This window comes from Dipodomys spectabilis, unplaced genomic scaffold (assembly GCF_019054845.1).
Source record: "Dipodomys spectabilis isolate Male_0828 unplaced genomic scaffold, ASM1905484v1 ptg000134l, whole genome shotgun sequence".
NCBI classification, from domain to species: Eukaryota; Metazoa; Chordata; class Mammalia; order Rodentia; family Heteromyidae; genus Dipodomys; species Dipodomys spectabilis.
Window position 1 is genome coordinate 154998 of NW_024870811.1, and position 25352 is coordinate 180349.

Consider the following 25352-nt stretch of genomic DNA (forward strand, 5'->3'; position numbering starts at 1 on the left):
GCCATCTGTGAACCAGGTACGCTCAGCATGCAGTAGTGGTGAATCCAACAAATCTGGCCTCTTTTCCTTGGCCCGGTTTCTCTTTTCATGCTCCATTTTACGTTCTCTGTCCTTCCTTTCCTGTCTTTGCTCCTCTGTCTCTCTTATTGTAAACCTTTCCTGCCACGGCTACTAGATCCCTAATTATAGACTGTCTAGAGCCTGCAACTTTATGTCTGGTGCAGCTTGATTTATATAGGCAAACATAATCATCTGAGCCGACTCCTGTGTCTCAAGATCATATTGAGTATATTGACTAAAAGCTTCCAAGAGCCGCTCAAGATATGCTGCTGGACTTTCACTTACTCCCTGTCTTATATCATAAACCTTGCCATATTAGTAGGTTGGCAAGCCGCCACCTTGAGACCTGCCAACAGAGCCTGGCGGTAGATGAGGAGATGCTCCCTACCTTCAACTGTCTTGTAGTCCCATGTTGGTTGGATCTCAGGAAAATAGGCAGCGATCAGGGCAGGATCCGTGATGGGCACTCCCGTGGGGCCACAGATATGTTTCTGGGCCGCTTCTCAGATATGGTCTCTCAATTCAGTGGTAAAAAGAACTTGTAAAAGCTGACTGCCATCATCCCAAGTGGACTGATGAGTAAAGAGAATAGTTTCAAGCAAACGAATTAAATCCTAGGGTTTCTCAGAAAAGGGGGCATTTTGGATACACCAATTGTATAGAGCATTGGTAGAAAATGGACACTATTGTGTTGCTGTTGACCATCCACATCCACAGTACCTATGGCACGTAGGGAAAAAACAGCTGCATTAGATGGGGGGTTGATCCCACTGCGGCATTGAGTGACTGGCCCCTCAGAAACTTGAAGGGCAGGTGCCAAGTGTTCTATAGCTCCCTCCTCCTCTTGATCATTCTCAGGTTCTGCAAAAGGAACCTGGGAAGGGGAATATGGGGGAGGAAACATTTCTTCTTCCAAGTTATCTCCCTGAAAAACCAGGGGTACACTTTCTTTTCCTCTTTCTTAGTTTCTTTTTGTAAGTCTAGGGGGCTAGATGGAGTGTTGCCCGTGGTTTCGAGTCCTGTCAGTCATACAGTCCATAAAACAATAAACAGTACAAACAAAACACATGCAGGCCTGACAGTTACAAAAAAAAAGCTTACAAAGTGGAGATCTCCCAAATTGGTCCACTGACTCCTGTCATGGTGGCGTTCCATACCCATGCCCCACAGCAGAAGGAACAGACCCACAATGGGCGAGTTGGGCTTCTGTTAGAAGGCTCTCTTGGTCAGTTCCGGCCCAACACCAAACCAACTCTCGCCCCACAATTCACACGGTGGGGTTCCAAGGACCCCTCCCCCCCCCCGGCCCCACACAGCAGGGTTCCAAGGACCCCTGCCTCACACGGCAGGGTTCAAAGTACCCCCGCCCCAGACGGCGGGGTTCCAAGGACCCCCCCCACTCTACATGGTGGGGTTCCAAGGACCCCTGCTCCACACAGCAGGGTTATCCCCTTCCCACAAGAGGATCTGGGACATCTCCCAGTTCCTCCAGTGTTGTCGTGCAAGCGGGTCCACTTTGAGAACCCTTTACGAATTGGAGGGGCCATCCTCACAAGGGAAAATGAAAGTAAAACAGACAAACGAGAGGACAAGGCAAATTAACCAAGACAGCGCTGTTTTACCTTTGGAGTCTGAGGTCTCCGGGGTCTTTGGGGGGTATCCCGAACCAGCCCCCACTAATATGTTATGCCATGGTTGCAGGAACCCCCCCCCCCCGCAAAAAGACCACTGAATGTCAGACTCTACAGCTGTTTTATTTAAACGGGCTGCATCTTGGGCCTCGTCCTACACTTCGGTACAGCGGAGCCTAGGAAGAGAGCCATGAGCTAAGTATTTGCAGGTCTTATAAAGGCACACAATCAACCAGGTGTTCAGATTACCACCACGTGTTGCTTTGCTAGACAGAAACAAGCAACAGGTGGTCACTGCCTCAAACTTTAACCTTTCATCCCTTCAGGAGTATTTTAACTGCCACTTCCATGTGTGTGAGGTATGGATAGCCAGCTTCACTTGTCCATTGGTACCATGGTCAATGAGCTCTTTCATCTGGTATTTACTGATGATCTCTTCATTCAAGGATATGGAGGATGATTCTTTGTATTCTTCCATCCTTCTGCTATGATGGCAGGTAGCAAGTCTACCTAAAATTAACTAAATAAAATAATGGAAACACAGAAAAAATAAAAAGAAATACCAAAACCAAATGACAACTCACACCCCCCCCCCCACCATATCAGAAAAATCATGAATTTTGCTTTGAGTCAGTCCAGCATGTCACCAATCAAGAGCTCCTAGAGGTGTTAACTCACATAGGTTGGAGCACAGTGGCTTCCTATATACACTGCATGACCTCTCAAAAGGGAGATATCGCAGCCCATCACAGTGACATCATAGAAGAAATGGACCAATCAGAGTCTGGGCCAGTGAAGTCAGAGAAAAAGTGGACCAATCATAGCTTGCCAGCATTGATACTCTAGCCCATAAGCTTCAAAGACTGTTGCTAACGACTCCATGTGGGCTTGAGGTTGCTCTGGTCATTGTTATGCCATTCCTGAAACTACTAGGACAGTGGTCAAAGTCCTCTGATCTTGTAGAGGACTCCTGAATCTCATAAATTGCTTCTGTGGAGACACTGGCCAATAGCCTCCCTGCTTGATGGCCACCTTATCCTATATTTGTTCCAGCAATGACATGGCAAGAAGACCTCCGTCCTACTCAAGGACAGCTCTCCTACAATTTGCTTCTGAGGTTACAAGGCCCAGGCTGTCTTTGAGCCACAATCCTCACAATTCACCTTCCTGTAGTTAAGGTTATATGCCTGAGCCATCATTACGTACTTAGCTCATCTCTCTCACATTTGGGGGAAGTATATATATATTAGTTAGAAAGGTTGGTATTAGATATGTCCTTTTAACACCTTAAATGTGTTGCCCTTGCTGTCTAATATTTAATCTAGTGTTTGATTAGAAATTTGTCATAATATGGTTGAAGATCCCTTGTGTGATGAGTTGTGTCTCTGTGCTTTGGGAGGTTTCTTGTCTTTGTTTAATTAGAATGTGTCTTAGTGTGGACCTGTGTAATTATGTTAATTGTCTTCTTTAAGCTGCTAGATTCCTGGATAGAAGGGTTAATGCTTTCAATCAAATTTGGGAAGGATTTGGTCATTATTCCTTCAAATACTATGTATTTCGTTTTTTTTATCCCTGTATGTTATACATATATACATTATACATTGTACATACAATACATATTCACATTGTATATTTGAATATACATATATATGCCTACATATTTATATTATATATACATTTATATACGTATATTTTTCACATAACTTCCACTTTTGTGATTGTTTATGGTAGGAAGTCTAGATTGATCTCAGCTACTCCATCAGAGTTAGAGTTAGGAGTTTTCCTTTTTATTTCTTGGTGAAAATATGCATTTCTCAGCAAGGATATCAAAACCGGTACAAATAAGAGCTAGCTTTGAGTTTTCTCTCTCTCTCTCTCTCTCTCTCTCTGTCTCTTTCTCTCTCTCTTTCTGATTTCCTGCCTCTGTTTCCAGCTCTCTGAGCACAGGACCATTGCTTACCAAGTTTTTTTATTGTGTGCTGTGATCTACTAGTGGGCGCACAGTCATGTTCTGCTTCAAAGGTCACCATGCTGCACCTGGAAGAGGAGCTGTCTACAAAGTCAGCCTGCATGAGTGCCTGCCTCTTTCTTGAGGTCAGAGTCCCCATAGCTACTGGGGTGGCCTTAGTAGATGCTCATGTGCCCGGACTGCTGACTGCTGAATGTGGGCGACTCAAGCACAGCCTCTTTATTTACCCAAGTCAGAAGTCTGTGTTGGATCCTGGGGGCACTGCCCTGTTCTGACTGTGCTAGGAGGAAGGCTGTGGGTAGCAGGAGCCTCAATGTGGCCTGACATCTGGGAAAGAGAAAGAATAGGTCAACTCTAAAGGGAAAAAGAATGAAGAGAGAAAAGAAGCAGTAAAACCTTTATCAATTAAAAACACAAGAGTTTGGAAGTGGAAATATTCTAAATAACAATAAAAATTGCTCACATGGATAGAAGATGGATCACATTTTGTCATATATAATTTTGAAAAAAACATACTAGGAATGAAAATTTAAAAGTCAAAATTTAAAACACTATTTGGATCATAACTACACAGTATAGCTCAGTGGTTAAACATTGGCCTAGCATATGTGAAGCAATGGTGTGATCTCTTAAGCATTACAAAGCACACACACAAAAACCACAAGAACACACACACACACACACACACACACCACATACACACATTTGGAATATTGATATTATCATATTAAAGAGAGGAAATTATCACAAATAGAAAATGTAGGTTAATATATGAAATAATAATATTTCTCGTCCTATTTAAAAGTTTAGTAGAAATAAAATAATCACAATAGCTTCTCATAGATTAAGTAAACTGAAAATTAAGCAATAGAAGACATGAGAACATTTTCAAATAAGTTTTAAATAATAAACATTTTGACACATGTATCCTTTCATTTTGACAAAAAATTGATGCTAGTGGTGTTTTAAATCAAGATTTAGAATATTATAACCAAGTGCTCTATATCTCGCTAGGGGTGGCTATGTCTCTAATCATTTCTCTCTGAATATTTTTATAATAAGGTATTATAGTTGCTCAGTCTCTCCCGAATTACAAACCCTATTTACATTTCCCACCATCGCTAGAAAATAGCAGCCACAAATCACCATGCCCAGCTCAAACATTTTATTTTAAGTTAAGTAAAAATATTTCCAAAAATCACCAGGTAATGAAACTTTTCTTAATAAAGTATGTGCTTCTTAAAAATACAGTATTTGCTACCTGGACAAATATGTTTACATCTATAAGAAATAAATTTTTTAAATTTACCAACCGTATAAAAATTCAAAAAATAATTTTTAAATATTCACTTTATAAATATTTTAAAAACAAAATATATTTGTCTGAATAATTTACATGTGTAAAAATCATGCAAAATTATATTAACTAGTCCTACAACTCTGAAAAAAGAATTACCTTGAAGAAACAGAAGAAAATATTTAAGTTCAAAATTTGAAATTTAGAAAATAAAATGAAATGTACTTTTTAGATGACTAAAGTAACTGTAAACCCTCTGCATACAAATTTTCTTATAAAAATGCATGAACAAAGAAAGCAAAAGCACTCATTGATCAACAGCAACAGCAAAAGCATCAGTAGTTCTTTTTTTGAGCATACAAAAAAAATCGATGGAAGAGATAACAACGTTCCTTCCATAAGCTGGGAAGGGAGGTGAAGGGTAAACAAAGGAGGAGGCTGCAATGCTTGGTAAGAAATGTATGCATTATCCTGCCCATGTAATTGTAACCCCTCTGTACAGTATGCTCTCAAATAAAATAAAATAAAATTTTAAAAATAAATAAATAAATAAATAAAAAGAAATGTACTTATTTATGTAACTGTAACCCCTTTGTACATTACCTTTACAATAAAATTAAATTGAAATTAAAAATAAACCAAACAATATACCAATAAGAATTCTTATAAGCCATTGGTTAAAACCTTTGTAAAAAATTGCCCTAAGTACCCAAGGAATATATTTTGATGATGCTACTTTAATAATTAAACTTCAGTAGAGAAGCAAAAAGTGTAAAATCTGTTACAAAGTAAAGTAATTAATCAGAATATGTTACTATTCATAATAATCATAAGCTGAATTTATAGGGATAGTCAAATATGTAAGAAATGAGACAATTTGCCATACATTTGCACTTAATATGTGAGGAAGAATTTTCTAGGTCTTAAATATATCTTAAGCTTAATACTCAAAACTTAAAATATATCTTAAATTTAATAAAGAAGCTATTCTGTCACATCATATGATAATCAGATAAAGCTGATATTAGAGCAAAGAACAGATTCTACTAAGTTTTTGTATGTTAATGTATATACTTATTTTGGTTGTGGGAAACTGTGGGGATTTCGACTTGAGTTATTGCTCATGCTAGGCTGGCGTCATATCAGTGGTTAATTTTAGGATAGGGGTTCCCTTTCCACAAGAACATGCATCTGATCTGTCATGTTAGCCTTCCCATCATCAATGGAATCAGAGTTGCAGACCAACTTGTCTAGCTTCCTACCTTGCCTGGCCTGGATTCTGCAGTCCTTCCAATCTTTGACTGTAGATAGTGCAGTGTGGAGGAAATGATCCAATCCACCCAGCTGTAGATTGAGAAGGAGGTCCACTAAACTTTCGGCCTGGTTCTATTCTCAAGCCTCCTCAGTAGTTACGAGTAGAGGTGGGAGCCCATGGTGCCAAGCAGTAAGAGTATTTTCTAAAGTAACTAGACATATATATGACTTGTGATTACCTCAGGAAAAAAATAAAAAAGCAGTGAAGCATAGAGGACAGACAGAATTTTAACTAGCTACTCAGAGGCTGAATCAGCTTAGGTAGCTACTCGAGAGGCTGAGATCTGAAGGCCACTGTTCAAAGCCAGTCAAATCATGAAAATACATGCGATTATCTCCAAAAAACCAGAAGTGGAAGTGGCTCAAGTGGTAGACCATTACCTTTAGACAGAGAAGCTGAGGAATAATGCTTGCGCAGTATGAAGCCTCAAGAATAATGAATGTATGCATGAGCACATGCACATGTGTGTGCGGGGACTCGCACGAGCGTCCACACACATGCACACAAACACACACAAATGAGTATTTCAATGTGAAGTTCTTTCATTTTAACCTTGTATTACTTTATTTCCCTGTATAAGTTCACAAATTAACAAAATCAGCTAACCACCTATTTACATACAACTCATGATTCTTTAAAGTCTACTCTCTTTTTGGAAGCCTGCTTTTATTTGACCCAAAAGTAAATTATTCAGGAAGTCAATTCATCTCTCTCAAGTCTGTTGTATTAGATAATTTTTAGGTTCCTCCTAGGAACATGAGTTTGTGTAATCCTGCATGAAGCAACATAACCCTGTCAAACAATTAATAATAGGTTTTTCCCCGCCTGGCAAACATCTGTAGTTTTACTAACTTCATAAAATTCATAATCTGTCTGTGTATGCCAAAGACTGCTGGGCAAATAAAAAGACCCTTCTCAGAACTTAGCATTTGTATACTATTCATAGGTATGAGGTGTTTAAATATTACTGAATTTTTTTTTGGAATAAATAATATTCATCTTGACTATCTTGAGAAAGAAAAATTAGTTTCTCAGTGCTTCAGGTAAGAACATGAGTGAAAGAAACAAAAGGAAAAGTGAAGAACAATAATCCATATATTCAAATGAAACAAAACAACCCAAGAAAACACAAATTAATTCAGTACTCAAGAACCTGCAGGAAATGCAAATATTAAAAAAATCAACTATGACAAGCTTACGAATATCCTTAATCCATGGGAGTGAACTGTTGTAAGGATAGTGCTTAAAGCCCAGACTGGACAGAAAGATCTGTACACAATGCCACGCACCTGTTATTTTAAATTCCAGGAAGAATAACATAAAGTGTACTGAGCCCCAAATCAGATACAAGTAGGAAGCCAGATTCTATCTGAAAAATGGTAAGAACAACCATTTCGGGGGCACAAGACACTCAATTCAAACTCTAATATTATGGGTATTAAAGAAAAAAACTATGATTTTAAATAATTGGAATAATGGTAAGATTTGAGTATTTGAGTGGAGAAAAATCCATGAGAGAGATAGAATGAACCCACATTGCAATACTTTCTACTTAAATGATAATGTTTTGTGGTACTTCAGACAAAACAGTTACCTTGCTAGTGAGTATGGATTTGCACTTGGGTGATGGAAATACTCTACTTACACAGGGGTAAATTAAATAGATTTTTGGGGGTAGATTGTACTTCTTGAACTAAGACCCTAGATGATGTCCCTGAGCTTTTTCTCTCAAGGCTACCACTCTACCACTTTCAGCCACAGTTCCAATTCTGATTTTCTGTTGGTTGTTTGGAGATAAGAGGCTCATGGACTTTCCTGCCCAGGATGGCTTCAAACCACAATCGTCAGATCTCACCCTCCGAGTAACCAGAATTCCAGCCATGAGTCATCAATGATTTTAATAATTTAGTAAATTGTGCAGTTACAGAAGTTATAAATTATCCTTATAACCTGTGTAATATATGTGTGTGTATATATCAATGCATAGGATAGAAATATTTTAGCATATTTTTGTATCTACAATAGAGTTGTGAAATCATCCTTCATTATAAAATAAAATGGTAGCTGGGCGCCGGTGGCTCATGCCTGTAATCCTAGCTACTCAGGAGGCAGAGATCTGAGAATCGCAAGTCAAAGCAGACAGGAAAGGAAAGTTGGAGAGATTCTTATCTCCAATAAACCACTCAAAAACCGGAAGGGGCACTGTGGCCCAATTGGTAGAGTGCTAGCCATGAGCTGAAGAGCTGAGGGAGAGCGCCCAGGTCCCAAGTTCAAGCCCCACGACAGACGAAAAATAAATAAATAAAAATAAAATAAAATGGAAACAAAAGTTAATAAGGAGCAAAACAAAGAGAATTGTCACAGGTTTCTTGTTGTTGAATGTAATATGAATTGTGAGAATCAGTTTGGCAAAATCATCTCTACTTTAACAAAATGGATAATAGCTATTAAATCCAATCCATCTATTTGCCCATATTGTGCATCCTCACACATGAGTGTCAAAATCAAAACACAGTTTCTGCCATTGTATTTAACTCACCTGTTATAAGTTAGAGGATAGATGAAGTAATCAAATAAAGATTAAAATAATAGTATGTGAGGCTATGAGTTAAAGCTGAAAATGATTTTAAGTATGATAATAGCTTATTAAATTGCATATTTCTTACTTTTACTCTATTGTCATGTCCCTCATTGCCACATTAGAAAAGTACATAGAAGGTTCTCACTAAATTATATGTACAATTATGAAAAAAAGTATTGAAAAAATATGGACACAGTGTGGTTTTAGCTTATTGTGACCTGTAGGGGGTAGTGTGTTTTTGAGGATTTGCAATACGTTCTAATGGAGATGAAGAGAGGGATGTGATTATTCTGGAAAAGTGGCTAGAGGGTTGTTCCCAGAAAGATAGTGATGAATTCTTCCAAAAGGTTACAGGAAAATCACTTTCACAACCATGTTCACTGCTGCACTATTCACCGTAGAAAACTGATGGAAATAGCCCAGATTCCCTTTGGCAGAGGGATGGTTAGAGAAAGTGTGGCACATGTACACAATTGGATTGCACCAATCCATTATGAAGACTGTTACATTATTTGCAAAGAAATGGATAGATCTAAAAATATGTTAAGTAAACTAAGTCAGAGACACACACACAAAGGACCCATGTTCTGTCTCATATTTGGAAGATAGAACTTTATGCAAGTTTTCACAACAATATTAACCAAAGCATGCTATTTGCAGAGGAGAATTTCAAAGGTGTATTTTCTTATAAAATTGAATTTTTAATCCAACAAAATGAATACCAGGAAACTATCACTTAAGATGTGAGGGGAATTCAAAGGGAAGGAATAAAAAGAGTTATGGAGGAAGAGCGTGAAGGCATAATATTCAATACAGATAGTATGAAAGTAGAAAAAATTAAAGTGGGGTGAGATTTGGAAGGGTGTGGAGAAGTTATGTAAAGATCCATTGTACTTAAAAACTGATTTGTTGAATGGAAATTCTCTTGTACAATTATTTAAGATAATAAAAATATAATTAAAAACAAGGGAGACATTTTATCTTAAACTGTGTTCTCTTAAACCATGAGTCAATATAATAGTTTCCTCCTCAGAAATGTTCTTTGCAGGTATGTTCCTCACATTAACAGAAAAGTGATCAGCACAATATATATCAATCCATCACATTGCACATCATAAAGAGACACACTATAAATTCTATTTCCATCTCTTTTAAAAATAAAATTGTTTGCTCTATAAATTGATCAGAGGCATGGATTTTGTGGCTAGTTAGTTCATTGAACATCTGTCTCTCTCTTCCTCTCTCTCATTCATGGTTCTCATATGATTGTTCCATAATTATCCTAATTTATTTTGTTGTTATATTTTTGGTTGCATCATTTCACTTTCTGCTCTGCCATTTCCCAAATCATTTACATAGAAAGTATTATTTCCTATGTTTTCATTCCTAGAATAAGCTGCACATGGAGACACCAATGGTCCTCATTTTCATTCTGTACCTTTTAATACGGAGGAAAACCTTTCCTCTGCTTTCTATCAATTCTCTACTCTCCAGTTAGAATAATTTAGAATAGTAAAAATGGAAAAAGAGAAAATAAGTCATGGTGAAAAAAAAATGCAGAAAATTCACTGGATTTTTCTGAACAGTTCAACCAACGTCAACTACTGGGGAAATACATAGACACCTCATTCCGACCGGTACTCAGTCTCTGGTTAGGCAATTCTGATGAAGACAAGGAAGAAGATGAAAAAGTGAGGAATGGTATCATTTGCAAGAAAAAAATGGAGAAGGATCCAAGCAAATTTCTTCTTTGGGCTGCCGAAATTAATCGGCTTTCTACAGTGTGGTGAAACCTTTCCAAAAAGGCCATTAGGGATGACGATGAGTATACCGCTCTTCATCAGGAAACCTACAGTTGACACTGACACATTGTCCATGAGTTGGTGGCTTGAGGCAGATATTCGTGCAATAACTGTGAATGGCTGGACACACCTGCACAGTGCTTATACGTGGAATAATACCAGTGTGGCTTCTTTCTTAAATCATCATGATGCAGATACCAATGTCTAAACGAAAGGCCTCTTGACGCCCTTGCATCTTGCTGCTGGGAATAGAAACAGCAAAGATACGTTTGATCTCCTTCTTTTGAACCATTATATTAAACCAGGTCTGAAGAACAACTTGGAAGAAACTGCATTTGATACTGCCAAAAGATAAGTATGTATGATTACCTCTTTGAAGTTGTGAAAGGCTATACAAATTGTTCTCCTACGTCTTAATGATTTGGTTAAGTTACTTAAATTTCAAAAATGCCAGTCCATCCGTTGTCTCTGTACAAAATATTTTCACAATACAAAGCAACAGCAATATCTTACTTTAAAAATTCATGGATTCCATGGTATTCTTCCAAATGAATTGCCTGACTTTGATGTCAAAATATATTCAAGAGTTGTTTGTATACATCTATAATGATTTCTGTAGAGCTTGTGATTTTTAAAATCAGAAATAATTTTAATGTATCTGTTGAAATGAGTAGTACAGAACCTAAAGACATTTCCGGTGCTTGTCTGAAGAAAGTATATTTTAACATATTCTGTATTCTGTTTGTAAAATGTCCATAATCTATTTCATTCTCTCCTAGATATAATGCTTTGAATACTACATTATTATATATTATATAAATTCATTAATAAATGTGTCCTTACAGATTGCATTCCATATAAAAACAGTTTAAGATTCTTTTTTCTCCTAGGTCCTTATAGTATTTTATTTCTTTGGGATAAAATTAAAATGTTATCTAATTTCAAAAGTTTTGTAAAGGTTATGCTATGTAAAGACCTTTCTAAATTGAAGATTTAATACACTGATGTCAAACTAACTTTTAATTATATGAATCACATATGTTGTTACACTTGTATTTTTGTAATCAACTTTTTAATAACTGTTTTTCATTTCTAGCAACTGAAGAATGAAAAATATGGAATAATTCGCATATTTTCATATCATCCTTGTACAAGTGGCATGTTAATCTCTATATTGTTGTAATTTATGTATACGTGCTGCTGGAGCATGTAGTATCCTGTAAATTTAAGTTGTTAATGATGCAATGTTTATACAGGCATATATCCTTGGTTGCCTATTTGTAGCAAGGAAACCTTATTGTTACTAACAATGTTATTGATCTTATTTCTCTGAAATTCTGTGTATAGTGGAAAAACATATTGTTTGGTAGATTGCTCAAACTTGCATTTTTTTGCCAATGACTATTGTAAGTCATTTTCATTTTAAATTTGATCATACTTTGAAGCCATTATGGCTAGGTTCAAAGAGATGGCTTTTCAAGTACTTATTTATCAACTGAGTTAGCTTTGTGGAGCTAATGGATTCAAAGTAAGCCTTGCTGAAGTGCTACTTCTAAACTTTTGCAGCTTAAAATTTCCCAAATGAGGTCTTACTGGCACAAGTGTCTACTGACCCTTTACCCTTCTTCCATGTAGTAACAGACCAAACAGAATATCTTACCCTGACAGCAAAGATTATCTTACTGGAAAAAAACTAATCTTAGTTGCAAGGGATCATAGAGAAATAAACAGTTCTGACTAGAAAGTATTTTATCATAATATAATTGTTTATTATACCTACCATTTCAAAAGTAGCTAAAGCCAAGAAGGTGGAAAAAAATTGTTCTTATGCATGATTACCTAATGTCCTGACCATCCAACCAGGCAGGAACTTACACTACTGAATTTCTATCACCAAATATTTCCATAGCTCCAGGAGAAGTCCATATTTTTCTCCTTGATATTAGGCCTTAAATTGGTAATGTTTTAATCACAGTGTTTCCTCTTGCCTCTAGGCTGTAAATCTACAAATGGTAAAGCTTTAGGTCTAACTCTACCAAACTCTGGGGTAGAGATAATGGAATAATACTGTAAAACAGAGTTGCCTTTGATACCCTAACCACAACAGAACAATGAAAAACATTTCCTTATATTACATATAGTTATATATTTTATATTTATATGTGCTAATTTTATGTTTCACACAATGAAACTTACTAGAATTAATCGATAATTTGACAAATGAATTGATATTTATTACAATAAATAGATTGGAATATAAATAATTAGGTTTAGAATATATATTAGAATATAAGAAGTATCAATGCAATGTCTTCGGTATAAACTTGTGATACCTTCTAAGTGTTCTTAGTCTACTGAATTCACATGGTAAAAAACAATGTTGTTTTCCTCTAATCTGCAAGGGATTTTACTCTGCTGCTCTGTATATTGTTTTAACTCGTTGGCCCAGAATGGTTTTCTAAATATTTCTGGTCATACCCAAATTTTGCTGATATGATGTCCAAAAGGTATTATTATTCTACAGGACGCACGCATCCTAGGATCCCAGGTCCCAGTTATCTGCATCATCAGATAACAAGGGCAAGTCTTCCCACCTAGGCCCATGCAACATGCCAACAGAAAGTAATTGAAGACTCATCTTAACTTCTCATTTCCTATAATAATTTAGTGCCCCAATTACACAGGGTTTAGCAGTAGGCAATTGTGAAATGCAAGGCAACTTAAAAATGAAAGATGAGATCACAAAATCTGAGAGAAACTACTGTAATTCACACTTTCAATTTACAGATGACTAGCCCATATGAGTGAACATGATCACAAATGTCACAAGAATATTTTTAATACCCCTCTCCTAATGATTAATGAAAGATTTCAGTCTAGTATAAGTAGGGCAAAAAATAGTTCCTGGAAGGATAGATCCATAATTTGTCTACCAACGCTCGGAAAACTTGAATTAGAAGTCAAATATCATTCAGAAAAACATTAATTGAGAAGATCCTTAGTGCTTCAAAACACTGGTACTTCAGTAAAACTTGGTTATGTAGTATACAAAGGTTGTCATTCTCAAATCAATGGTAACCTATATTTAATCTCCTGAAAATATATTCCTTTTCAAATAATTTTTTAGGGGGTCCGGGTGTGGGGCCTGATCTCTGGGCTTGGGCGCTGGCCCTCAGCTCTTCAGCTTAAGGCTAGGACTCTACCACTTGAGTCACAGCACAACTTCCAGATTTTTTTTTTGGTCATGTGATGCTGGGGAATTGAACACAGGACCTCATGCACGCAAGCAAGTGCTTTACCACTGAGCCACCTTCCCAGCCCCTCAAATAAACTTTTTAAAGACACATTCTCCAAAATAACATTTGACGAGTAGATGATACTTAGTGACATTACAAGTTTTTCAAGTGGAAGGAACAAGTTACAATAGAGTTGATTTATTATCCAGCACTAATACCAAACAGGTTCAACCATTCCTTAAATTATAGAAATAGTAGCCCCCTCCATTTGTGTTGTTCAGTAGATGCCTTCCAGAAATGTGTTACATAGATCAGCCTCCCATATTTCAAGCCTAAACATTAGCTAATAAAGTAAGTTTCATCAAATAATAAGGTACATTTTAAAAGATCACGGATATTTGCCTTATCATGTTGATTGATGTTTTCCTTAATAAAGATGACTTCAAGTTTTGAATATGGGTACTCATTAGAAATGTGACAAACATAAAATCTGTCTTCTATTTCTATCATATTCCTCCACAGTAATAAATTTTAGTTTTCTTCTTTTCCCAAAAGTTATAGGTAGTAGAAAATATTATCCCATGTAAAATAAAATAATCACAAACCATTGTACGAAGCCATTTATAAAAACTGCTATTTAGGAAAACATTCTAAGCCATTGTTAAACTTTCTTGTTGACTAGAGATTAATCTTCCAAATGGATAAGAATAAAATCATGTCTAGGTGCTTCACGTCTCCAGTCTTGCAAATTGTTATTGCAGATGAATTAATTATGGAAATATAAGCTGTTATCAGTTCAAGTATATGCAGGATTGAAATGCCATGGAATGTACATAAACCTGTCAAAGTATGAACAGACAGTTTAAAAGAATGACTATCAAGAATTTGAAACCAGAGAAGAATATTAGTAAAAACATAGAATGAATGAAAAATGAAAAAATGGCAAGTACAACTAGAATACTCAATGTACACATGTGATAAAGGAAGTGATAAATCTGAAATAAATCTTGGAGAAGAGTTTGGTTGAGAATGATAGAAGGAGTGACTCTGATCCAGGAGCACTGGACAATTACAAGGACATATTTAATTGTAACACACTACCACAACCTTTTGAAATTCAGTTAAAAACACAACAAATACCAAACACACAAAAATCACAACCAAACGGCAATCTCTAGAGAGTATGAATATGACCTCTCAAAATTTTAAATAGTTAATCAAAAGCAGTATGGGAAAAGCAAACCAACTGTTCAAAGAGGGCAGTTTGGGGTAGGGGAGAATTTTGAACAGACTTAAATAGATTGTCTAACGTTATAAATCACCTACATCTGCAGCAAATATTTTCTAATGGGAGATCTCTTTGTCTGAACTGGATATTCCAGTCCTGAGATACACTTGATAGCTGGTGAATATAGAATGGAAGAAACAAGAACAAAACCCATTACTCCATTGGAGAGAAAACAGTCCTCTATGTTTTCTCTCATCGCTCTTTACTACTCTTTTTCATACTTTTCAGTCAAGTGATTTTGAATTATATCTTTCCTTCTTTGTTCTGGCAAAGTAATCGGTCAACGTAATTCACTAAATAGTATTTGCCATTTTTTCTATTATGCTGTTTACTTGTCCAAGCGAGTCCATTAAACTTCCCTCTTGTATTTGGTTGCCACGAAAACCCAACATCTATGATAATGAGGACAAACTCTCATGTAAAACGTTGTCTCCACAAAACCAGTCCAAGAAGCTGTGATCACAAATATTTAGCTATACTTTTTTGTTCTTTTACCTTGAAAGTCTTCTTGTGTCTAAAGTGCCCACAAAAATAAGTACTCCACCACTTTTTGGTTCAATTACTTCTAACCTTAAAGATGTAGTTTGCTAACAAGATGCTTAGAGGAAACCGAAGAAGACTCCACTTTTATCTTCTCACTTAAGACTCTTGTTAGATACCATATCAGGAACAGTGAAGTTATTCTTTGCAAAATTACTTCAATAGATTATTTTTCTGTTGGTCTTGCATTTGCTTAACAAGATGTATGGAGGGGCTGGGAAGTTGGCTCAGTGGTAGAGTACTTGCCTTGCATGCTCGAGGCCCTGGGTTCGATTCCTCAGCACCACATAAGAAAAAAAGCCGGAAGTGGCGCTGTGGCTCAAGTGGTAGAGTGCTAACCTTGAGCTGAAGAGCTGAGGGGCAGCGCCCAGGCCCAGAGTTCAAGCCCCACGACCAGGCTCCCCCCCCCAACAAAAAACCCAAAAAACAAACAAACGAGATGTGTGGAGAAGAATAGAGTTAAATCACCCATACCTTGGATGACAGTGTCTGTTACAAAGGACAATACTTCTATGTCCTATTTCTATGTCCTCCTCTTAGCTCTTACCTGATTTCCAATTAATCACAGCTTCTTGGCTTAAAGTCTAGTGAAGTGGAAGGACAATAATGCCTCCCCCACTGCTACGTCTTCATGGTTTCTCTTTTAAAACTGTTTTATTTGGATGTGGAATTTATTTTTATATCTTCATTTGATCTAGTGTGCATTGAAGTGAGCCAAATAGGCTCTGTAAAACCACTTTAGGTAGCAAAAATATTAAGACAATCTATTTTAAAAAGTTTTGGCCTCCCTCCACTGCTGAAGCCAATACGCTTAGCTAGGGCTTCTAAGAACACTGTTTTCTTACTATTTCCATTTGCTCTTCTTTTCTGATCCCAAAACTTTTTGGCTTATGTAATAAGAGAAGTCTTCACTGTCTCATGTTAATAATGATATTATATTTTTGAGCCACTTAGAAATGTGAAATCATTGGTTTGAAGTATTCAATCAGATTTTTTTCTGTGTTTCAGTGCTTTATGTGCAAAGACATTGTAGAATGTATTATAAACAGAAAAGTGTAAACCCAATACCTTCTTTCATTGTGGAGGGAACTTTCTCCCTAAATAGTTTGACCCCAATTATCTTTTTCAGAGAATTACTGTTTGGTTAGTAAAGGTCAAATCATAATTTTGATGTCTATTTTTAAAGAAGTTTGAATTTAAATTCCACTACAACCTTGTTTCACACAGTAAGAGTTTATTTCTTGGGTAAAGACAATTCTCAAGGTAACCTACAGGATTTACAGCAAGGTTTGTGAGGTTTGTTTGTTTCGTGTGAAAAAGAGCCATCTTCACCCACATTGCTCCCTCTCAGCTAAGTCTCCGTGGATTTCTTTGTATGAAAGCCTTTTCTCCCAGGCAATTAAAAAAAAATTTTAATAGGCTAACTTGTTAAAAATTTTGAACAATTAAAATTTACCTGTCATAACTTTAAAACTCTTTTGAAATTCCTTTAACAGAATCCTAATTCAACCTTTACCATCAAAAACAGTTAACATGTAGTTTTCATAATATCGTGTCCATGCAACTATTATTTTCCAGGGGCTTTGTTATGCTATATATATGACCATATATGCTGATGCTAAGCAAAATGTAATCCAAGATATGGAAACAGAGATTTTTATTTGCGGTTGTTGTTTTTAATGTACTATGTGATTTCTATTTTCTTTTGGCATTTTTCCCTATGGTTTATTCCCTGCTGTATTTGATTTTGATACCCTGTGTATTGGTATACATTTACCTTAATTAAGGAAGGGAATAGGAACAACAAAATGGCGAGAAACAGGACAAAGGGCAAACCAATACAATAGCAATGCTCACAAGACAATATGATGGAAATGTACATTACAACTTGTGAGGGGTATTGTGGTGAAGGAAAACTGTGAGAAAAATGAGAAAGGGGATAACAAGTTTGAAACATTATGTATTCACTACCTTACAATTTCTGTAACTCCACTTTACATAACTTTGACAAGAAAATTAAATTAAATAAATAAGCTACACGAAATAAAATTTCACTGTATTGGTATAGTAAATATTATTATTTTTAGTAACTTTTAAAAATCAATACTATTTGGCATTAAATATGAATTAATTACCCCTTTTTAATCAAAGGGCCATCAACTTGAATGTTATCTACCTAGACAATATTTTCACAATATACTTGTCAATACTTTGAAAAAAGAATAAATTTAAACTTTCTCATACTAAAACAGAAAACAGTTTCATTCTATTGAAACCCATAACTTTTAAAAGTAAATAAGTTGTTAAAAGGGCAGAATATATGTGTTCTTCAAAATTCCTATGACTAATAACTACTCATTTTCAAATTCTGAACATTCCTACCTGAGAGCTTCAAAACAGTACCTGTTTGCATGTTATGTAATTCTGCAATAGATTCATATTCCAATGGGTTGCTACAGATTGAGAAGTAAACAGAAAAATAGCCACATTCTGGTAAAGGATAAAACTATGAAGCATCTGTAATAATTAATTCTTCAAGAGTAAGCAATTCTTGATCAGAGTAAGCTATTATTTCTGTGACCATTAATCAGAAGATTTATGAAATAAAGTCATCCTAGCCCAACAGTTTCCAAGGTATAGGGTGCACCTCAAAGTTCCCTTAATTTACATCACGAATAGCTTATCTCTATTGTGAAAAAATACTACACCTCTGCTAATGTGATGCTTTCTATGTTCTGGAAAGAACACCACAATAAACTGGGTTGCATCATTTTCCCCCACTGGTATTCTTGAGATCAGAACATTTGCAAATATTATTCATATTTATACTTTTTTAACTATCAAAGATATTCAGGATGCTAAGAGTGCAATGTTACAGTTCAAAGCCCACCCAGGCAGGAAGGTTCCTTAGATGCTTATCTCCAATAAACTTCTCAGCAAAAGCCAGACAGAAGTGGCACTGAGATTGAAGTGGTAGGTCACAAGCCTTGAGCATAAACAGGCTCAGAGACAGTGTTCAGGATCAGAGTTCAAGCACTAGGACAAACCAATTATACAAAAAAAAATGAAAACAAACCCCAAACCTAGCATTTTTTCTCATTGTATACAGAGGCACATAATTAAGGAAATTGCTTCCTGTGTTACATAGGTAGAAGAAAGAAGATGTCACACAATTATTCTCCTCATACTATGTTATACCAAAGCCTCAAAAAATTGCTTTTTCTAAATTTATAAATTAATATCATCCATTTCTTGGCAACTCTGTCTACATTATTCACATTATCATTTTATACATGAATTGTTGGGATTATCTATTAACTAATTTCTAATTTTATCTCTCTTGAAAGAATATTCTAGGCAAGTAAACTGCAAGAATCATTTGTGAATTTGTCAATTAAACCCTCTACTTCAAAATAATTTTGGGGCTGGGAATGTGGCTTAGTGGTAGGCTGCTTGCCTTACATGCATGAGGCCCTGGGTTCGATTCCTTGGCACCACATAAGCGAAAAAACCCGCAAGTGGTGTTGTGGCTCAAGTGGTAGAGCACTAGCCTTGAGCTGAATAGCTGAAGGACAGTGTGCAGCTCCAGAGTTCAGGCCACACGACTGACAAAAAAGAAAAGAATTTTGTAGTATCCAATAGAATATGAAATTACAAACAAAACCAAAATATTTATTTTAAATCTCAATTCTAATTTAGCAACATTTACAAAGTCCTACATTAGACAAACTTTGCTATTTCTCAGGCTTAAGCTTTTGTAATCCTCCATTATTTCCTTGGAATCCAACAGAATGATGATTACTTACTTTCTCAAATTTTGGAAGGTATTCATGAGTCATTTTGCATCTAAGAATGCTCTGTAATGGAGAGAGAATTTAAAACACAAGTGAGGATTATATATGAGTTGCATTTCAATAGGTAACTTGACTTCTCAAAAATGACAAAATTAGCCCAACCTTCCAACTGTGTATTCCTTTCTTGTTTGGTTTGTTTTATTAAGACAAAATTATACTACCTGGTCCAGGGAAGGTATCACTATGTAATTCTACTCTCTAATCTGTTTTAGTCTGAGTGCTAGAATTCTAGGCTTATATCACATTGCTCTGCCATAGTTTCTTGTTTTATTTAATCTAGTTACAAATTAGCAATTCTGAATTTCTCCAGTGATATTACCCCCTACACTGCGCAGACTGTTCCTGTACTATTTTCAAACATTTTCTAACATTTGACACAGGATATGAACATTTTCACATGCACCTGCGGGGCCTCTGATTCATTCCTCAATGGATCCAATAACTTTAATAATGATTACTTGATTCTCTTACTATCTCTGGTCCCTACCTATGTAATATTCTCAAACATTTTTGAAAAAAGTAATTTGAGGCCTTTCTTATATTAAAAATTATCACATGATTCTAGTCTTACTCAGGACATATTTTCTATTGTTTTCTAACTTTTCTACATCTTATGAGAGTCGTTTCATTTGTGTATTTGTGTGTGCACATATAAGTGCCTCAGTGTGTATGTGCATGTTTGTATGAAAAAGCCTCAAGCTCTTATTCATCAATCTTGCTCATGACTGGTATTCCATCACCTGAGCCATTCTTCCAATCCAGCTTTTGGCTCCTCAATTATAGGTACTGTTGCAAAGACTGTTCTTCCCTAGCTGGATGCAAATGGAACTTCCCAGACTCCTTTACATTCTTAGGTTTTATTTCTCTAGGAGTATCAACTTTTAAGCTATAATCATTTTTGTGAGTGTAAGTCTATGCTCTAGCCCAGTTTTTTAACTCAAGAATTCATATAAAGATAGATGAATATACCCATTACATATCCTGAGTGTACACTGTTAGAAATTTGATAGTAAGCTGAGTGGTGGTGAGATCTGAGGATTGGGGTTCAAAGCCAGCCCGGGTAGGAAAGTTTCGGAGACACTTTTCTGCAATTAACTACAAGAAAACTGGAAGTGGCACTGTGGATCAAATGGTAGAGCATTAGCCTTGAGCTGAATAGCAGAGGAACAGTGCCCAGGCCCAGATTTCAAGTGCAAAGACCACCACCAACAACAATAAATATATAAGCAAAGAAAAAGAAATATCATCTTAGCCAGCAGTTCATTACTAGTATAAGCCCTGTTCTCTCAAGATGGATTTTTTTTTCCAGTTAAGTCCATGCTCTTATATCTGACTTGCATTGGAACCAAAATTATACTTCCATTCTACTTTCTACAGAGTTGTGTGATTAGCAAGCGTGATTTAGGAAGGGAGTGGCCTCATACTTCGTGTTCCACCTAGGAGTAATGCTTTCTCTATATCACTCCCATAAATCTGCATACTGGACTTGGCTTTATTGTTTCAATGTTGTCTTATTTGTAGAGTCTTCTATAGTGTATTGAACTCATATATTTTAACACAGAACTTCTCTTTCTCCTCTTATTGCTATAGTTTCCCTTAATGTTAACTCATATACACCTGGGAAATAATGTGTTGTACATACACTCACAAAAAGAATGATCTGAAAACCTTCTTCCCATTTAAAATTCACTTTAATTTACAGAGACCTTACAAAGTTTGAACTCAATATACTCATGGATAATATACTTATAAGCAATATAAATTTCTTATTTTCTCTTTACTGTTTTCTCTGAAACACATGTTACCTCAGTTCCAAAGGTATCCTTGTGTTATTTCAGTGAAGCCAGAAAACATTCATTATACCTCAAGCAGCGCCATCGATTATTACTTGAAGTAATGGTAACCGGATATGGAAACTGATCCCAGGAGAGGAACGGAACATTGAGGAATGACAAAGTTCAAGTTAACTTGTGCTTTCCTTTCTACTGTACAAGAAAAGAATCCCCAGGCTTGAAGGAAACTCTGTCCTGGACTTTTTTGAGTATGTTCTTTACTCATATAAAACTTTTCTGTAAAGTTATAGTTGAGAGTATTACAAAAAGAAATAATGTGCCATTTGAAAGCCATTATAGAACAAAAGGAAATAACGTTGTTTTAAAAGTGTTCTACTGCAAAGAAACAAAGACATCGAGGTTTTAAAGTGCCTTATGGATGGATATTTCACCCCTGAGATGAATCTCTATTTGTAGGAGTCAATTATCAATTTGTTTAGTCTGGTCCTGAGTTCTCCAGAGCAATAAGGATTCCAAAAAAGCAGGATCCAGTGAGTATGATCACCAAAAGGAGCCTCTGGTCAAATGAGTACTCCTTTAAGGAGGGTCCCAAAGAAATATCTGGGTTTTTTTTGTTTGCTTGTTTGTTTAGTTTGTGCTGGTTCTGGAGCTTGAACCCAGATGCTGGACCCTGTCCCTGAACAGTTTTCTTTCCTGCCCATCTGCCCCCAAAGCTAGTACTCAACTGCTTGAGCCAAAACTCTACTTGTTCTTTTTTGGTGGTTCATTAGAAATGAGTGTGACAGACTATCCTGCCTGGGTTAGCTTTGAACTAAGATAGTAAGAAAGCTAAGTGACATCAACTGAATAGACTTCTCTTTTGAAACATCTAATATTTGATGAAGTTTGTAAAGCTAATATTTGACAATTTTTAAAAGTAGAGAATATGGCCAGCAAAGAAGCCATAAAGTAAATAACTTAGAAAAAGTAGGTTTAATGAATCATTTTTGAATTTATTTTTCTGCTTGGGAAGATTATTAATCTTGTCGTTCCTTTGGGGGAAACAAAGTCATATTTCACTTTATTTGTTATTCGTGGGGCTTGAACTCTGATCCTGGGCGCTGTCCCTCAGCTCTTCAGGTCAAGTTGAGTGCTCTACTACTTTTGCTACAGCACCACTTCCGGGTTTCTGGTGTTTAATTGAAGATAAGGGTCTCATGTGCTTTCCTGACCAGGCTGGCTTTCAACCACAATCCTCTGGTCTCAACATCCTGAGTAGCTAGTATAACAGGGGTGAACCACCAGCACCTGGCTCATATTTGCATTTATGTGCACTGAATGACACTATGTAGACAAACAATGGAAATTTGAACCCAATGATGCCATTGCAGTTTTTCAGAAAATTTGAGGTAGCAATAAATATGTCCTCCTTTTCCATTCTGTTACATTAATGCCTCATTAGCTATGGTACCCCTCCATTAGCATAGGTGTATTTAGTATCAGGAAATGTTCATAGAGAAATATAGAAAGACAGATTTTTAGAAAGCAAAGCATATCGAGTAAGAAAGAACAGCATAGAGAGAGATATATTTATCACACAGAGATTAAGAACTAGCCTAAGAGATTTAGAATGCTAAAGGCAATGAGGAATAAGCCTAGTTGAAAACTAGTTCTTCAATAACCAAAATTTTTTTGTAGAACAATTTCTGGTATACCTTAGTTACTATCATTCATTCCTTCCCTCTGGAGTTATTTTTTCTCTTGTGTCACAACTATTAATTAGCCTCTGCCTTTTTGTTGCGGTCACTGACCAAAAAGGTTTCTAAATGTCACTTAGATTACCCTTCTCTTTGTGATTAGCAGTGACCACACAAAATCCTGGAATCTTTGAATTTCCAGAATTAATCTTCACCTGACATCTAAGCACATTCCTGGCATTAATTGCTGTGACCTAATAACCAAAACTTTTTTTTTAACACATTATTATAAGTAAAATACATGAATTAGAGACTATTGTCAGGTGTCAGTTTGTAAGGAGCAATTATATATTCAAAGTATGGATTCTTTATTTTGCATTTACTGATTTTTTTCTTTTTATATTGTGAACCTTCTGTACAGAAGGGTTACAATTACATGGGCAAGATGAGTACATTTCTTATCAAGCATTGTATCCTCCTCCTTTGGTTCCCCTTCCCACCCTCTCCCATCCTCCACCTGCCCCCAGACCCAATCCTCCTTCCCAACCCCCACCAAAGTTGTAAAGTTTGTTTTAGACATAACGACTTGCATATCTCATTGTTGCAATGGGTCCACCTGTATCCCTATTTAAATGATGATTTTTTTCCCTTCCCCTCCACAAATTATACCATTATCAAGTACAGTGAAAGCAAGGATTATACTCTGGGTGAGGGACATACAAAACAACAAAGAAATAATTTTATTAATGTGTTAGAAACAATCACATGAAAGAAAAAAACATTTAAATACATATCGTAGTGTTCATTTCCCTAACAGCAACTTATCTGATCTTTTCTGCTTGACTCAGACATACACTAGTTATTGCGAATAAGGGAAAACCAGGGCTTTCTTTCTTTCTTTCTTCCTTCCTTCCTTCCTTTCTCCCTTCCTCCCTTCCTCCCTCCCTCCCTCCCTTCCTCCCTCCCTTCCTTCCTTCCTCCATCCCTTCCTTCCTTCCTTCCTTTCTTCCTTCCATCCTTTTTTCCTTCCTTTCTTCCTTCCTTTCTTCCTTTCTCTCTTTCTTTCTTTCTTTCTTTCTTTCTTTCTTTCTTTCTTTCTTTCTTTCTTTCTTTCTTTCTTTCTTTCTTTCTTTCTTTCTTACTTTCCTTCTGTCTTTCTTTCTGTCTTTCTGTCTTTCTTTTTTTGCTCAAGGCTAGCATTCTACCACTTGAGGCACAGCACCACCTCCCGTGTTTTTTTTTTTTTTGTTTATGTGGTACTGGGGTATTGAACCCAGGGTTTCATGCATGCTAGGCAATCACCGTGCCATTAAGCCACATTCACAGAGCCCTAAGTGACTTTCTTAAGATGGCATTACATTTTCATTCCATAACTTTATCATAATTTTGGCCAGGTGATAGAAAATGATGTAAGAAACAATACAATACAATAAGTCCAGGAAGGTTGGATGGAAAATGAATAACCGTCATGGTGTAGACAGGGCACAGAGGGGCTTACGTCATGGAACTGTTTCAACAGTCTGAGCTAGACTGCTCCTGACCCACAGCCCACCTCCTGAATGAGAAGGCTACCTTGGGTTCTAGCCACATAAGGACACTGGGCCACCTCATTCAGAAAATATTCAGCCAGTTACTATGAGAGAGACGAAGAAAGAAAATCAGCATTGTGCTTAAGTTGGTGCTGGTGGCTCAGAACTCTAATCCTAGCTACACAACAGGCTGAGATATGAGGATCAGGGTTCATAGCCAGTCTGGGCAGGAACGTCTGTGAGACTCTTATCTTAATACAACCACCAGTAAACCGGAAGTGTGCTCAAGTGGTAGAGCACTAGCCTTGAGCTGAAGAGCTCGGGAACAGCGTCCAGGCCTAGAGTTCAAGACCCACAACTGACAAGAAGTGGATTCCCACCACATGAAGTGGACTGAATAGCACCCATTGTCCCAGGGAGCATGGTAGAGAAGTCAGGCTGAGCTTCCTGTGACCTTGAGGTCATAAGCAGGTCACCCAGCTTCTCCGTGCATCTGTTTCCTCAGCTGCAAAACTTAACAGAGTGAAGGATCCCCTTCCTCATGGGGATAGGGTAATGATGAGAGCCATGTTTTGTTTCATAATCCCACACCTGTTGCACAATTAATAACAGATCCCACCTGAGCCCTTTCTGGGTATCTTCCTGTCATATGCTCACAGAATTGCCGAGAACCTTATCTGAAGGATGCTCCCTCTGTGCCTAGCCATGCTCCACAGATCCCTCTGTATAAATCCCTTGTTTCCTCACTGTCTTGTGAGGAGACTGAGGTCCGATGGTTTCG

The 25352-nt window shown here is 36.7% G+C and overlaps 1 pseudogene; it reads right to left on the bottom strand.

Moving 5' to 3' along the window:
• Positions 1 to 11764: 11764 nt before the first annotated feature.
• Positions 11765 to 11864, bottom strand: LOC122116448 (annotated as a pseudogene).
• Between the last annotated feature and the right edge of the window lie 13488 nt (positions 11865 to 25352).